The sequence below is a fragment of the Melozone crissalis genome, unplaced genomic scaffold, assembly GCF_028551555.1.
Source record: "Melozone crissalis strain CALT ecotype California unplaced genomic scaffold, PUWL_Pcris_2 ptg000035l_1, whole genome shotgun sequence".
NCBI classification, from domain to species: domain Eukaryota; kingdom Metazoa; phylum Chordata; class Aves; order Passeriformes; family Passerellidae; genus Melozone; species Melozone crissalis.
Genome location: NW_026535813.1, coordinates 4,806,335 through 4,823,446, shown reverse-complemented (window position 1 = coordinate 4,823,446; position 17,112 = coordinate 4,806,335). Strand labels below are relative to the sequence as shown.

The following is a 17,112-nucleotide window of genomic DNA, read 5'->3' as shown; positions in this document are numbered from 1 at the left end:
TGATCAGGCCATGTGCTCGCTATTCTGCTGGAGCAGCTGCTCCCGTCCAGACCTCTGTAACCATGGAATAAACTTCTGGACATTAAACCTTCCAGCGGAATCCTCTCCTTTTTCTCTTCACCATCGCCAGAAGCTCTCTCTCCTGAGGTAAACGGAGTTCCTGACAAGCCTGGACTTGCTCAGTGCCCAGCTGCAATCTCCAGCAGCCAAGGTATCTCTGGGGTGATTTACACCACAGTTGCTGCCTTTGGCCCAGCAGCGAGGGTCAGACTGGCCCAGGCACCATCTAACTGATAATATTGGGATTCATATTCCAATAGGTAGTGAAACAGAAGGTAATCTACCTGGAGTAAGAAGTGAGTGCTGAGCAGCAGACTTTAAAGCAGAGAAGCCATATGCCAAACCCCGAAACCCCAAACAATGAAAGAACTCCGAACCTTCTTAGGCATGGCAAGGTAGTGCCAGCTGTGAGTTTATAATTATGGACTGCTCGTCAGACCCCTCTATGCTCTTATTGCCGATGGAAACGGAGATCTCCAGTAGACAAAAGATGCCACGTAGGCCTTTCACCAGCTAGAGAGTGCCCGCATGTCAGCTCCAGCTTTGACACTTCCAGATGTATGTAAACCATTCTTCCTATTTTTCCATGCAAGGAATTGCCCTGGGAATATTGGCTCAAGACTTGGGTCCATACTGAAAGGCAGTTGCTTACTTCTCTAAGCAACTAGATGGAACAGCCAAAAGATAGCCAAGTTGCCTCAGAAGTGTAGCAGGAGTTGTGCTGAATATTCAAAAGTCACCCAAGTCTACCCTAAGACAAAAATGACTGTGCTGGTGTCCCACACAGTGTCCGCAGTACTGGAAGTAAAGGGTGGCCACTAGCTTTCACCACAGAGGTTTCTGAAATACCAGGCCATCATGGTAGAGCAAAATGATGTAGAGATAGTGGTGACTAATATTGTCAACCCAGCCTCTTTTCTCAGTAGAATCAAAGAGAAGCAGTACACCATGGTTACCTAGAGACAAAGAAATCCAACTACAAATAGAATCCTCAATAAGTTGTGTCATCCTTCAGTAGTTTTGTTAATATTAGTTAGAATAAGTTCATGATTATCCATTATCAAACGTACATAGTAAAGCACTAAAGTACACTTTTTGTAATAAGAATTTTTATGAAGTAAAAGAATTTACTTCCTCCTTTTAGGAAAGGGGTGACTGAAGCAAAGTGAAAATTTTGCAAGATAGAAATCCATTTTAATTTAAGTGAAATGTACATTTTTGAGTTGAGCCTGCAGTTTAAAATTGTAGTTATTTATCCAGGCTGCAAAGCCTAAGCTCAGTGAAGTTCGTTCAGCGAAAGACAGAGATAAAGAGGAAGAGACAGAAGATGATAGAGAGAGACAGAGACTGCTGTAAGGGCAAGTCAGCCTGACCTCGGAATTCTTTCTGATAAAAAAGAATTAGTATTAAAAGTCACACGAAACCCGTGAAAAAGAATATGTATGAATCTATTGTGAAACTATATGCGTATGTATTTGAGAGAAAGATAAAATAGACCTGAAGTTCTCAGAGATAGGCATGCCTTTTGAGGAGAGTTTTTTCCGCATGTGTGCGGCACCGTAAATGAACATACCGAGCTTTAAAACTTTTATAAAGTTGTGAAGTTTCTTCTTTTCTCCACAAAACAATACTCTGTTCAGTGTTTAGACACACATCTTGGGCATTAATAGTATTGCTTTCCCAAATGAATCCCAGCTGTTCTCTAGTAATGCAGGATTCTGAGTTTGCTGTTTGCCACTTGTAATTCATCTTTCATGCCCACACCCTATGTTCTGAAGGGTAGAGTAGTGTTTTTTCATGGTTTAATCTTAGCGCAATGATGGGGTGGATAACGTAAACAGTGGCATTACATATGGTAAGCACATAGGCAGTGGCCACATTAGAAGCAGGATCATGGGTGAAATTTACCATAGTCTACTAGGATTGAAACTTCCTTTCAAATTCAATCGCATTATCTCAGACAATTTTCCGAATTTCAGTTGGAAAATTACCTTCACTCCCTTCCCGTATGATCAGAGCTGCTGTTGCTTGCATCCATAACTGTGCTTGTATACAACTGAAAGTTAAAGACACGTTATCTTAAACTGTACTGAGTGCTTCTACTACTAACTTGTGGTCTTGGTCCCCGGCCTTTTCCCACTTTGGCAGTACTTCTGAAATCTGCCAGTGGCTAGTTCTTAATGCCAATAGAGATGATTGGAAAGGCTGCTTCAATTTTGTTAGGGCACCTGCTGCAGTGGCCAGTTTATTCATCAGTATTTTTGAATCAATTCCATTTAAATCTCCTAATCTTGTCCCTAATATCTCAGTCAGATCCTTTCTTATTCTGCGTCTGAGGTATACTTATCTTTGTAATTACATTGTCTAGCTCTCAAAGGATGTTCTTAGGAAAGAGGAGCAGGCTGGTTGGATTTTGGAGATGTTAATTTGCATTAGCAACTCAACACGTTTGAGACACCATTCCGGATTGAACAGCAGTTGTTGTTCACCCATATTCTTCACTTGTAGGGGCCTATTTCGTACACTTCAGGTTAAAGTTTGGGTTGCGTCTGAACTATTTGAGTCTCAGTGTGGGTTGTATAAGGTCTTGCTGTTGTAAAAAGTGCAGTGTCTATTTTAAATTTAAATGAGAGCCAGATAGCATCCTTGGAGTTAACATGCATGGGGTAAAATGTTTGGAATTTAAAAAGACATTACAATCCATGCATTGAGCAAGGATTGCTTAAGTGAATGATTGGGAAATTGTCATTGTATGCTATAAATTATGCATCTCTTCAGGCTTTAGTCACCTTTCTTATAACAGAAAGGGGTCACTATTATCTGTTTCAGACTCCAAATTTATTGATGTTCTACTGAAGGAGAAGGCAACTTTCTGCCTTTTTCCTTTCTTGTCCAAAGAAATGAGTAGGGCTTGTTTTCTGAAGAGCAGGTGCTGGGGCACAAACCCTTTATGTTTGCCTGGGTAGAGCTCACTAGGGGAGAGACCTGAATTCAGCTCCCTTCAGGCTAAGATTCAAACCATATTCCTCTCATCTAAATAAGGGAACTGGATCTGTTGGAGGGGACTTGGGTACACTCCTAAAGTCTGCTATCCTTTTCCTGGCTTAATATTCCAAGTTGTTCTTTTCATCTTTGATGAAGTGAAACCATGACCTTGGACTACAGGTGTGCGCGATTTCTTAGGAGATTCCAGTACCATCAGTGAAAAAATGAAAACAATGAGTGCTATACTTGACAGCCAACAGTAGTTTTTCCATGTGAGGCAAAAACATGGGGAGCAAAAAGTCCAGGCAGTAAAATGATTCACAATAGAGCTTATACTTCTCTGTAAGGAATCTAGATCCAAGCACTGTCTGTTAGTCCTGCAGTGGTTTTCTTCCTGAAGTGACCATGATTTCATTCAGAGGGCCAAACTACCTTGTAGAGTTCCTTAGTTATCTCAGAGAGACAGTTATGGCTCAAAAATCTTGTCTGAAAGGAATCTGCATTACATTTTTTCATTTATGATATTTCACAGAAGGACATATTAAGCTCATGCATTAAAAGAAAAACCCTAACTTTTTGTACAGATATAAATAAGTGTGAAGCAATAAGAATGATGCTTTGAGTTTAAAAAAAAGAAAACCAAGCCTCTTACTTACAATGTGGTGTATTTACAGATGAAAATAAATCATAACAGGAAACCTTTAGGCAGTCTTAACGTGCCTGCTACCTTGCATTTCCATTCTTGTTGACAGCTCATGGTAATTGGTGCTTTGGGTTGAGATAATTATTAGTAAAATACTACTGAGTGTTGTGAGGTGATGCTTTACCTGCTGCTTTGAGACAAGCATCAAAACCTTTGTGAATAGGTTTACACACTTTGTTATTTGTATTCAAAAGAATATAATGGCTCTGGAATTCTGAGTTAACAGGTTTAATTATGCACCATATGACACTGAATTAGCTTATCCAGCACTTGAAGACACATTGTATTAGTGTTCTTCTTTCTGTGGGGATGAAAATAGTGTCTAGGTGGTTTCATTACCAGGTTTGTGAATGCTCAAGCTGTTTCTAAAAGGCGCTTCTTCAGCCTGAGGTCTTAGAGACTCAAAGCTTCTTTTAATATGTAATCCAGAGTTTGGAGTTTATTTGAATGAGGTATAGATTTTGTATTGATTTGTGTGATTATTAATTGGGCAACTCTTGCCATTTATTCCTAATCAGCCTTTCACTCTTTGTGTTAAATAATTTTGTGATCAGAAAGTTAACCTTTGATAACGAAGCAAACTGGATTATTATTAATATTAAAACTGGATTATTTTGACATTGTGCTAAAAAGAAAAAATCAGGTCCAGTTTTAAATGGTATAGTTCATGTTGCCTTTCTCTTCATTTTCTTAATACTGAAGTACAACAAAAATGGGGAGAAAAAGGCTTCTAAATACAAGTATTAGTACTTTGAATTTTACCTCTCTCAATCCTAACATCTTTACAGGTTTCTGGCTGCCTTATGAGAAACACAGAAATCCAAATATAATAGGAATCAAGACACAGTAATGGCAAAATTGCCATGTATCTTATTTTTGGGAAACTGTAGTTTCTGAAATCCTGGACCTCTTCCAGAAGTTGTATTTCTTCCCCAAGCCTTACCTGCTCCCCTTTTTCACTGTGGGCCTAAGGCATTTCTTGAAAGCTGCCTCTCTTGACCCAGGTGTATCTTCCATCTGCAGCTGATGGGCTGTTCATTTCCTCTAAGCATGTGCTATAAATTCATTTACCAACAACTATCTTCCATTCCATCTCCTCTGCCTGACTGTGGGACTTGCCTTTGAGTGAGTCTGAGCGCTCATAACTCAGGATCTGTGAGCTCTATTCACCTGGGGTGTGTGGGGAGAGGAATGGAAGTTTGATTATTAATTTCCTGTTAGAGGGAACTCAGTTACTCTGTTGTGGAGCTTGTCCTCTCTCATCTCTTCCTGCAGTAAGGTCACAAATTACCTTTTGCCCCGATGTGAGATTTTTGGTCCAGTGTTAACAGAAAAATCATTCAGAAAGCTTGCCTATTTTCATTCTAGTTTAATTATAGAGAAGTTACTGCCTGAATTATGGGGAAAAGAGAAGAGCACTTCTTAGCAAAAAAACCCACTAAATGTGTCATTATTTGAAGATACTGTATTTAAATAAGTCCCATTTGTAACTGAAATTAATTTATACATTTTATTTTGGACAAAGATAGGGAGAGGAAGAGAAATAGTCCTAATAAGTTCTGAATGGATACAATTGTACTTAGAAGGCTATTTTCAACAGTTTTGAATCAGAACAGCTCTATTGCAATCCATAAAACTGCATCTCTTTGGTAGATGAAAATCTCTCTTGTGATATCTGTGGTATTCTTAATACTGTCTTGCTATCTTTTTCCTTTCCAACTTTCTTGACCTATTTTAATTCTAAAGTGAAGGATCAAGAGTGTTTTGAGATGAGCAGATAAGATTAAAGTGGCAAAGTGTTTTGCGGAGATAGCCATAAACTCCACAACTTTGTGAAAGTTGTAAAGCCGGTATGTTTATTATTACAGCGCCGGACGCATGCGGAGATTCCTCTCCTTAAAAGACATGCGTACCTCTGGGAACTTCAGGTCCCTTTTTATCCCCCTCTCAGATACATATGCATACAATTTCACAATAGGTTCGTACATATTCATTTTTTTGAATTCCGCGTGACATTTGCCGCTATTTCTTCTTTATCAGAAAGAATTCCTAGGTCAGGTTGACTTGCTCTCACAGCAGTCTCTGTCTGTCTCTATCACCCTCTGTCTCCCCCCCTTTATCTCTGTCCTTCACTGAAGCAACTTCACTGAGCCTAGGTTCTGCAGTCAGGCTAAATAGCTGTGGTTTCTAACCACAGACTCAACTCAAGAAGGTACATTTCACCTAAATCAAAATGGATTTCTACCTTGGAAAATTTCTACTTTGCCTCATTCCCCCTTTTCCTAAAAGGAGGAAGTAAATTCTTTTGCTTCATACAAATTCTTATGACAAGTGTACTTTAGTGCTTTACAATGTACGTTTGATAATGGACAATCTTAAACTTATTCTAACTAATGTTAACAAAACTACAATGGGATGACACAACTTATTAAAGATTCCATTTGCAGTTGGTGACCACCCAAAGACCACATCCCACCAGTGATGATCTGCATTTTGTTTTATTCTTTGCAGAAATCTAGTAATTTCCTTTTGTATCATGTTGGACAGTTCTCTCTGCTTTCTTGGGTTTTTCTACAAGATCTCTAGTAGGTCTTGGTGCTTAATTAAATGCTTTACCAATGTAAGGTCCATTCCAATAGGAGTAGATGATAGTCTGTGATACATTGTGTAATTGGTTTTAATCAACTGGTGGGATGTCACTCCGGCCAAGTACGAAAAACCACACCCGATAATCTTAACAAATTACAAATACAAAAATTAGAATGATTTCTGCTAGACAAAAGAACATTGTTGTTATCAATCTTTAAAGCAGCACAGGCAGTTCTCAGGCACACACATATTTTTTCAGTATATACGAGCAGAGTTTTCTGGTCAGTGACTGGATGAATTTCAAAGTGGCAAATACTCTGTTCAGTGTCTAGACACACATCTTGGGCATTAATAGTATTGCTTTCCCAAATGAATCCCAGCTGTTCTCTAGTAATGCAGGATTTGAAGTTTGCCGTTTGCCACTTTTCATTCACCTTTCGTCCCTACGCTCTATGTTCTGAAGGGTAGAGCACTGTTTTTTCATGGTTTAATCTTAGTGCAATGATGGGGTGGATAACGTAAACAGTGGCATTACATATGGTAAGCACATAGGCAGTGGCCACATTAGAAGCAGGATCATGGGTGAAATTTACCATAGTCTACTAGGATTGAAACTTCCTTTCAAATTCAATCGCATTATCTCAGACAGTTTTCCGAATTTCAGTTGGAAAATTACCTTCACTCCCTTCCCGTATGATCAGAGCTGCTGTTGCTTGCATCTATAACTGTGCTTGTATACAACTGAAAGTTAAAGACACGTTATCTTAAACTGTACTAAGTGCTTCTACTACTAACTTGTGGTCTTGGTCCCCAGCCTTTTCCCACTTTGGCAGTACTTCTGAAATCTGCCAGTGGCTAGTTCTTAATGCCAATAGAGATGAGTGTAAGGGCTGTTTCAATTTTGTTAGGCTGCCTGCTGCGGTGGCCAGTTTATTCATCAGTATTTCTGAATCAATTCCATTTAAAACTCCTAATCCTGTCCCTAATATGCCACTTAGATGTTTGTTATGGGGAACAGGAACTGCTTTCTGTCCATGACCATCCCTCCCTGCCAGAGGGATGTGCTGGGCTCACACTGCAAATTCAGACACACTTCACAAGTGTATCTGACAGAGGTTTAGGTCATACTTGAAGCAGATGTTTGTTCTGAAATGCAGAGACCTCAAGGAATCTAACCTCTCCTTCCCCCTCCAAAGCACCTGATTTCCCAGATGTGTGGCAAGCAGGAATGTCTCTCCTGGTCTACAAAACTTCATTATCAACTCCACATGTTTGAGAGACCATTCTGGATTGAATAATAGCTGTTGTTCACTCACATTCTTTACTACGTAGAGGCCTATTTCATACACTTTAGGTTCAAGTTTGGGTAGAGTCTGAACTAGTATGGGTTGTATGAGGTCCTGCTGTGGTAAAAGTGCAGTGTCCACTTTGAATTCAAATGAAAGTCTGATAGCAACTCGAGCTCAAAGGCAGGTCACTTCTACAGGCTGTATCAAGGTGAAATTACAACAACAGTCTGATTCACTTAGGTTATCACAGACTTCCTGGTGTTCATATACACCAGGGAAGGTTCAGACACTAATTACATCTGGTCTCTCATAAGCCGTCCTATTGATGACCTGGCACTCTATTGATGACCTGGCACTCTACTTTGATTTCTTCTCCTCTGATTCCTTGAAGTGTCCACAGTTCCTGTTCCTGCCATTCTTGCTCCTCATATACCTGATTCTCGTGGATTACTACAGTAGATATGTTTAAATCTTTTATCTCAGAAGGTTTTCCCATGGATCCAGTATACTGATTAAATGCCTGGGACCAAGGCCATTGAGCATTGCTTTGGATAGAGGTACTCTCTAGTTCTAAAACTTCAGTTATAATTACATACAAAACAATTCTGTAAACTAAAGTATGAACTACTCCCGACCGCAATATACTCATTTTGCCCGAGTAAGTTTTAGTCTCAGTTCATTGTCTCCTGGTGTCACTCCTGAAGGGGCTTCTGGGCCTTCTTCACCCGAGAGTGATGAATCCAGGCATTCTGCTCCTTGATTTTGATTGCAGTGAAGGTGGTGAGAAGTACTTGCAGTGGTCTCTCCCACTGTGGTTCTGAAGTCTTCTCTGTAAGAGACTTAACATATACATCATCCCCAGGCTATCTAACTCCCTGCTCCGAGTTCCAGCCACATGTTTCTCAATTTCTCTGAGCTGTTTGCTTGAAGCCACCATGTAGGTGGACATTCTGGACATTCCCTTTGTATTCTATATGGTCTTATATAAGGCATTCCAAAAGGATTCAGCATTCCTTTAGCTCAAGGTTTAGTTCGAACTTGCAATAGTGCTAGTGGAAGAGCTTGGGCTAGGGTAGATTAGCTTCCTGCCCCAGTCTTACAATCTGCTGCTTAATCAAATTATTCATTTTCTCTGCCTGGCTGCTTGATTGGGGCAGTATGGAGTGTGAAGTTCTTAATCTATGCCCAGGTGGCCACTAATCTGTTGCACTGCTTTGGAAATGAAATATGATTCTTTATCTGAGGACATCGTGGCTGGAACTCTGAAGCGTGGTATTATTTCTTGTAAAAATAATCTGGTCACCTCTTGAGCTTCGACAGTTCTGGTGGGGAATGTTTCTGGCCACCCTGAAAATGTATCTATCAATACCAGCAAATACTGATACCCCCCTTTCCTTGGGATTGCTGAAAAGTTAATTTGCCACTGCTGTACAGGCCCATGGCCTCTCCCAGTCTGACCGAGTTTTGGCCAGGGGTATTTTGGGGTTAGTCTGGAGGCAAGGATCACACTGTCGGCTCACCTGAGTGATAGTGGCATATAAATTCCTGACAACGATACAACGATTCTTTCAATCAGATGTGTGTTCTAGAAAGCCTGTGGAAATTACTACTTCAAAGTCAACACTTCATTTCAATGCACTCTGTATCACTCGCAGCCTTGGTCATTTTGAGAAAGGAGCCATACTCTATAAAAGGCTTTTAAGTAGTTAGGCCCTAGTGTGTTTTCTAGTGCCCTTCCTTCACTAGTAACCACGAAAATGGGAAGGGATTACTAGCTCTCTTTCAATGGTAGCCCACCCCTTGCAGTTGTATGTCTCTTTTGATTAGTATTATTGTATTATGGCTTACCTTCGAGGGAAATCTGTACCTCACCCTTTGCTGCTTTCTTTGCCTCTCCATCTGCCAGCTCATTCCTTTCCTCCAATTTTAAGCTCACTCTGTGGTGTGCCTTAATAGGCTTTTTCAGGTAGCTGAACTGCTTCCAGCAGCTGGATTTTCTCTTCTTTCCCTGTGAGGTCAGCAGTCCCCTCTCCTTCCAGATGGCTCCATGTGCATGTATGACTCCAAATGCATACCTCGAGTCTGTGTAGATGGTTATTCTCTTCCCTTTTGCCCTTTCCAGGGCACGGGTCAGGGCAATTATCTCAGCCTTCTGCGCAGAGGTCCCTGTTGGTAGGGTTCCAGACTCTATTACCTCTCTGCAGGTAGTCACTGTGTATTTTGCAATGTCGCTTCCCATTGGCAACGTAGCTGCTCCCGTCAGTGAACTAGGTCTCTGCATCGTCCAGAGGGGTGTCCTTTAAGTTGGGCGGCTGGAGTAGGTAGCTTCAATGGTCTCCAGGCAATCATGGTGTACTGCTTCTCCTTGATTTCTGCTGAGAAAGGAAGCTGGGTTGACAATATTAGTCACCACAATCTCTACATCATCTTGCTCTACCATGATGGCTTGGTATTTCAGAAACCTCTGCGGTGAGAGCCAGTGGCCACCCTTTACTTCCAGTACTGCGGACACTGTGTGGGACACTAGCACAGTCATTTTCTGTCCCAGGGTAAACTTGCGTGCCTCTTGAATATTCAGCACAACTGCTGCTACACCTCTGAGGCAACCTGGCCATCCTTTGGCTGTTGCATCTAGTTGCTTAGAGAAGTAAGCAACTGCCCTCCGGTATGGACCCAAGTCCTGAGCCAGTATTCCCTGGGCAATTCCTTGCATGGAAAAATAGAAAGAATGGTTTACTTACATCTGGAAGTTTCAAAGCTGGAGCCGACATGAGGGCACTCTCTAGCTGGTGAAAGGCCCGTGTGGCGTCTTTTGTCCACTGGAGATCTCAGTTTCCATTGGCAATAAGAGCATAGAGGGGTCTGGCGAACAGTCCATAATTATAAACCCACAGCTGGCACTACCCTGCCATGCCTAAGAAGGTTCGGAGTTCTTTCGTTGTCTGGGGTTTCGGGGTTTGGCATATGGCTTCTCTGCTTTAAAGTCTGCTGCTCAGCACTCACTTCTTACCCCAGGTAGATTACCTTCTTAGATTACTTTCTGTTTCACTACCTGTGCCTTTTTCTTTGAGACTCTGCATCCTTGGAGTCCTAGGAAATTCAAAAGGCTTACCGTGCAGGCTTCTCTCACTTCCCTCGTCTGAGTGGCTACTGGAAGATCATCCACGTACTGCAACAGCCTCCTTTCCTCTTGTGGAACTTCCCGGGACTCTGGGTCTTTGTAAACTGTTCTCCAATCAGAGTGGGGAATTTTGAAGCCTTCAGGCACATGGACTATGTGAGCTTGTGTTTGAATGCAAATTTTTCTGGCTGGCTTTGTGGATGGGGAGGCAAAAGAAGGCATCTCTTAGGCCTAAAACAGTGAACCAGGTTAGCTCAGGTGTTAAACAAGTTAGTAAAGTATATGGATTTGCTACCACAGGGTATAAATTCTGTGTTATCTTATTGACAGCCCTTAATCCAGTACTATCAGTTATTGGGCTGATTCCTTCCTTATCTTCCTTTTGAGGGTACTACTCAGTTCTCACTAGTTGTGTTCTTTCCTTAAGCTTGATTACCATGGGGGGGCATTTTTCACCCTCCCTGGTACAGCAGAGGCCCATACTTCTGAAAATACTTATTTACTTATTCTAATATCTCCTTACTAATGTCTTTCTTAATGTCAGTGTCTGTTAATGTTGAGCCTAACCTTTTTATATCATTTGCCTCCAGAGTAACCTTTCTCATTTGAGAATGTTTAGCAAATTGAGCGAATTGTACAAACTTTAAAGGTTTGCACAAGTATGCCTTCTCAGACTGGCCAGTTGTTCAGTTGTTCCCCACACCACAACATAAACATTCTCCACAGGTACTAAGGCTTTATTTAAAACTGAATATATGGCCCTTGTGTCGACTAAAATTCTTCCCTTTTGGGGAGGTCATCTTTACCCTTCCTCCCTTACCTTGGGAGGAGCCTTTAAGAAGTCATATGTACTCATTTTGCAAACTGTGATTGCTTTGCATTTCAGCATGATAATCTTTGTTTGACTTCAGACATTGCTATCTTATGCTGTATGCTGAACAACATGTTTGATTTGCTTTCTCTTTGCCTTGTTTTCCTTTTCAAGGGCCAAGACCAGAGGGCGGTCTGATCTCACAGTCTCTTTGCTATTCTGGGTGATTTCTAAAAACAAAAAGACATTTCAGCATACAAAAACTCTATCCCATTTATCTTCTTATTTTAAAACAGTACTAACAGCAATGAAGTATTATAAATCTTTTTATCTTCTGAGCTGCTCTTACTGGCAACTTCCTCCCAGTGAGCCCCTCCTAAAAGGGGCTAATTTAGGAACCTCTTTGCTCTGGTCAGTTCTCATTATTTATTTCTCCTTGCCCTATCTTGCTTCCACTCAAACCTTTTTTACAGACCTTCACAGTAGTTTCTCGGTTTTCTTCCTATACGCACACAGCTCCAGGTGGCAGGTATCAGATGTGATTCCCACACACAAGCTCTAAGACCTTAGGTTCTGAATCCGCTTGATCAGAAACCTCTAATTTACACTCGGGGCATGTGCCCTGACACTTATTAGAACAGCAAAACAGCAATACCAGCGTTTCTCATAAACACCGCACTGCAATAATACCTGCACATCCAGCTTTTGCCCACAGGCCATTCCCGTGTTCCCTGGGGAGACAGGGCAGCCAGAGCTGTCCCTGTGCCCAGGGGACAGCCACTGTCACCTCACACAGCGTGCTAGCCTCTTGATGCACCAAAGGCTCCCCGAAATTGCCCGCAAAGGCAGGCTATTCTGTTTATTACAGAGAACTTTAAATCCCTACAGCAGATTGTTTCCAGTCCAGACTTACTGCAGTACCAGATGAAGTCTCATAAATCTCATAAGTCTCATTAACTAATTCATCACATTCATCTCTTCTGTATAAACTCTGTTATATAAAATATCAGTCTTTTCTAGTTCTCTTCTTGCACAATCTAATTAAGCACTGTGTCTACTTACACTTGTTTTACTGCTTTGCAAAAAGGCTGTGCTAGTCAAAGCCGAAACTCTGATATGCACACAGACACACGCACACCCCCCCCCCCCCCCCTTTATCTCAAATTCACTAGAGCCAAGGCTTGAATTGCTGTGACGGGGAGAATTCTTGGAATTCCTTTAACTCGCTTTATCGTAGTTAAGCATAAATCACCATACTATAGTTCTCCTGTGTAAAATGCTACTCTTGTTGCAAACAAAATCTTAAAATCTCCACAAACACTACTATACAATCTGAGAATCAAATTACCACAATGCAGTGGAAGAAAATCACCACACAAAATCACTGGGAAAGGGCATATCTCTCAAAGTGCTCACTTTTCTCAACACAACACAGCATACCATAATTCGGCATTTACCCACATCAATTTTTCCTGGACACAATCAAAATAACAGCACACAGTCTAGAGATCAAGTACAAACATCCAAGGCAAAGGAACTCTCTGAGCTCGTACTCACAGTTAAAATGTACCAAATTTACACAAATCACTATATTTAAACACAATAAATGCCATCACTGACATTCCTCCACTCGCTTCTCCGCGGGGCACTTCTCTCCCTGCCCCCACAGCCTGCTGCAGCCGGTGCCTCAGGCCTCACTCGGCTGCTTCAAACACGGGTAGTACTCACCCCCCGCCCCCCGCACTGTAAGGCACTGTAGATCTACTCTCTTTTATACACCATACACTTATACTCTTGCACGATTACAAACACAGTGCACTGACCACACAATGCATTAACCATACAGTGACACAGTGTCCGGACATCACACACACACACAAACAGAACACACATGGGTTCAGCAGTTCTGCTCTATCAGAACAATGAACCCCCAATACACACGTACAGGGGTTCACCCAGCTCACCCCCAGAGCTTCTAGCGGTTCCACCCTATCAGAACGATGAACCCCGTCTCTAATACAGCTGCTCCATCAGCTGAACCCAGACGTCTCTGAGTGATTTACTCCCTTGCTCTCCTTTCCCCCCCCCGGGGGCCCCTCAGTTGAGGAAGCGAAGGGAGACGACCACATCCTGATTGATCAGCATCGAACTCCGATTTATTGATCCAGCTTACACACTTTTATAGTAGTGTTAATTAAGCTTATACATATTACAAAACCCGAGCTCATAATTGGTTACAGATTACACACCAACCCCTCCTTTGTTGCCAATACCTGTGGTTTTCTTGTTGAGGCTAATACTTGTTTTTCTCATCCTGTTGTTGACTTGTTATTTACCATTCTCAAGGCCTCCATGTTTTCCACCATGTTTTTCTCATCACTTTACTCAAGGACATGGTGTTTACTGTTTAAAGGAAAAAGCCTGAGAACTTGCTGCTTACAGCTGCCTTTTACTTTTTAACCAGCTGTATGTGATCATAGCCTTTCTATAAGCCATGTCTGAACAAAATTCTCCAACATTCAGTACACACCGTATTCTCCTCCACAGGCCAGCAGGTCGTTGTCTGTCCTCGCAGGGGGCAAGTCGAGACGAGCAGAGCCCCACCAGGAAAAAAATCCTAGGGCGCGCCTTGGAGGTCCGTCTATCCCCCCTGCCCCTGCAGGGACAGAGAACTCCCGGCTTGGCTCACCAAAATATTTTGTGGAGAAAAGAAGAAACCTCACAAATTTATAAAAGTTGTAAAGCCCGGTATGCTTTTATTACGACGCGCGCGTCGGACACATGCAGAGGAAATCCTCCTCAAAAGGCATGCGAGTTTTTCCTTCAGCTTTGGCCTCACAGATTTTTCACCTCTCCTAGACACTTCACCAAATTCAGAATGTATCTCTACTCTGTCTCACATGGCTGCCCCTCCCCTGCCCAGCAGCAGCAGCAGCTGGGTGGGGGAGAGATCCGAACTCTTTCCCTGCTGAAAACTAAGAGAACTTCTCACGGGAGTGCTCTGCTTTTTAACCCTTGTGTTCTCAGAGGTGTATCTAATGTCTTCAGTGGCCACACTAGGTGCCAATATTAAAATCTGAACACTTATTGGTGACTACAGCATATCTCAGAATACCTACTTCTTCTCAAACCACAACACTGAGAAATATACTCCTTAATTCCCTCAGAAAATGTCAAGAAGTATATTTCACACAGCCCTTCTGTTTTTAGGAAACTTTCTAAATCTATTGTTTGATTCTTGTGCCCTTAGGCAACAACTGCCTTTGACAGTTTTGGTCAAAGTCTAAACTTTTCCCATCCCTTGTGTTTAGAGTAAAAAGAGATTCAGCTGTTGAATGAATACCATAATAATTGCTGGAAATATTTACTTATGTATTGAAGTGTGTTTTGGATTTCAGTAAAACTTATTACTGTGTTTGTTCTGTAGAGGAATATATATGTAGAAGATCTGATTGAAGAAGTGGTGGTTGCCCCAGAACAAGTTATGGAATGGATCAGAAAAGGAGAAAGTAAGTATTTAGACAATGTCAGCTGATAGCTTAAAAAAGTTTTGGTTAATCAGGTATATTTAGAACCATGGAGTATCCCTTTGGCTTTATATTCATAAACCAAAGTTTTTCAGAGAGTTTTAAAATTGTGCCTTTTGCCTCTTTATCAGATTATAAGCAGAAGTATTCTAATGTTGCTTTTTGACAGGAAACCGCCATTATGGAGAAACAAAAATGAATGAACACAGCAGCCGTTCTCACACTATCTTCAGAATTGTAAAAACTGTTTCACTACTGGGAGTGCTTTTATTGTTTTCAAAGTAACAAAAACTTCATTGCACTTCATTGCCTTTCCAGATCATTGAAAGCAGAGAACGAAGTGACCCTGAAAATGCAAACTGTGATGGAGCAGTCATGGTTTCCCACTTGGTAAATGTCTATTTAATGCCTTCTTGGAGTACAGGTTAACTAGAGAATTTGCTGTTACTGCTTGTTTGAGAGACTAATGGTACTTCATAATGACTTACAAGAGCTCTTTGTTGTTAACTCTGACAGATTTTGCTTTAGTATAGAGGGAGACTCCTGTGGCATTATCTAGAGCAGATGTTTCCACCAGAGGGAGTTCCACATGAGAATTACTCATGCTGGATTGGGTAGTGTTATGTGTTATGACCTCCTAGGAGCATAAGGGACTATGTCAGAGTGCTCTTGCATTTTGTTAAATAAATCTTCCCTACAATTGTTTCTGACCACTAACAAGTCCAGTGAAATAACCTGTAAAATGGGTAACTTTAAGACTTCCCTTATCCTCAAATTTAGTTCTTGTTAAAAGAACGCATGGCCTACACCTGCAATGGCCAAAAGATTAATTTTTGTTCAGAAGTAACCCTTCTTAGCATCTCTGGTGGATTACTGGTATATGAAATACCACAAACTGGGGGGAGTACCACTGGACATCTCTAGGGAAATATTAAGGTTTCAGAAGCCTTTTCTACAACCTTTTCTTGATTCTCAGAAAATTATCTGAAACAACTGCAGGAAGGGAACCAATGTGAAACTATTTGAGCCTGATAAATCTCGTGAGCACTCTTACTCAGAATTGGAAATAGCATTAAGTTAGTCACATGCATTGTGGAAAGAGCTTTCTGTTCTGGCTTCATGTGAAAAAGCTCTGGGGTCTGAGTGTAAACACTGCTCATGCAGTATCTCAACAAACTAATACCTACTTTCTGTGCTTACCATAACTTAGGGTATCCACTCTTCCTGCTCCACCCCCTTCTGCCCCATCTCAGTTCCAACTGACTTTGGAGTAACCATGAGTAACAGGGGTGAGAGGAGAGGGATTTTGGCCCTCTTGGTCTGTTGCTGTTTGGTGGGGTTAGTATAGGATTTTACTCCTCTGAAGCAAAAATTAATTAAAGTGAGGGCTAATTGCTCATAATGGGATGCCATAATGTTCTAGTTGGCTTTTAACCAGGTTCAGAGTGAGGCTTTTCCTCTGGTAGTTCATTTATTTTCCTTATCTTCACAATGATAGGCAAGGAGGGACGTACAGCCAGCTCAGGACAGGACATTAGATCATCTCACCTAGGCTCTTTCCCATTAAAGATTCCTACAGGTGGATTAGTAGTTAACACTTGTAGTTAACACTTCTGTATTGAGAAACTGTTTATCTTTTTGTGACCAAGGGTAGAGGTTGTTGCACTGCCAGTTTGAAGCACTATTTGGGGTGGAATATTAGAGTTCATAGAAACTTACTCCACACCCTTATGTACCTTTGAGATTATTGGTTGTGTGTAGTAGCTGTGCATTAATTCTAATAATGACAGACCCTTTACTTTTTTTTTTTTTTTTTTTTTTTTGAAGCTTAACTTTAGTTTATTAAATTCTTAGCAGAGATTTAGAACTACGAGGACTTACTGAATTGCCTCAGAACTAACCTGTGAAAAATTTAATGCATTTGCAGAACTTGGTAGATCTGGCAGGCAGTGAAAGAGCTAGTCAAACAGGAACTGAAGGTGAGTGTTAAATGAGACTCCACTGACAACAACAATTGTTAATTAACC

General features: G+C 41.3%; 1 pseudogene; it reads left to right on the top strand.

The window, feature by feature from the left end:
- The window catches only part of LOC128941400 (centromere-associated protein E-like), an 83,551-nt pseudogene that overhangs the window by 40,503 nt on the left and 25,936 nt on the right, over positions 1 to 17,112 (top strand).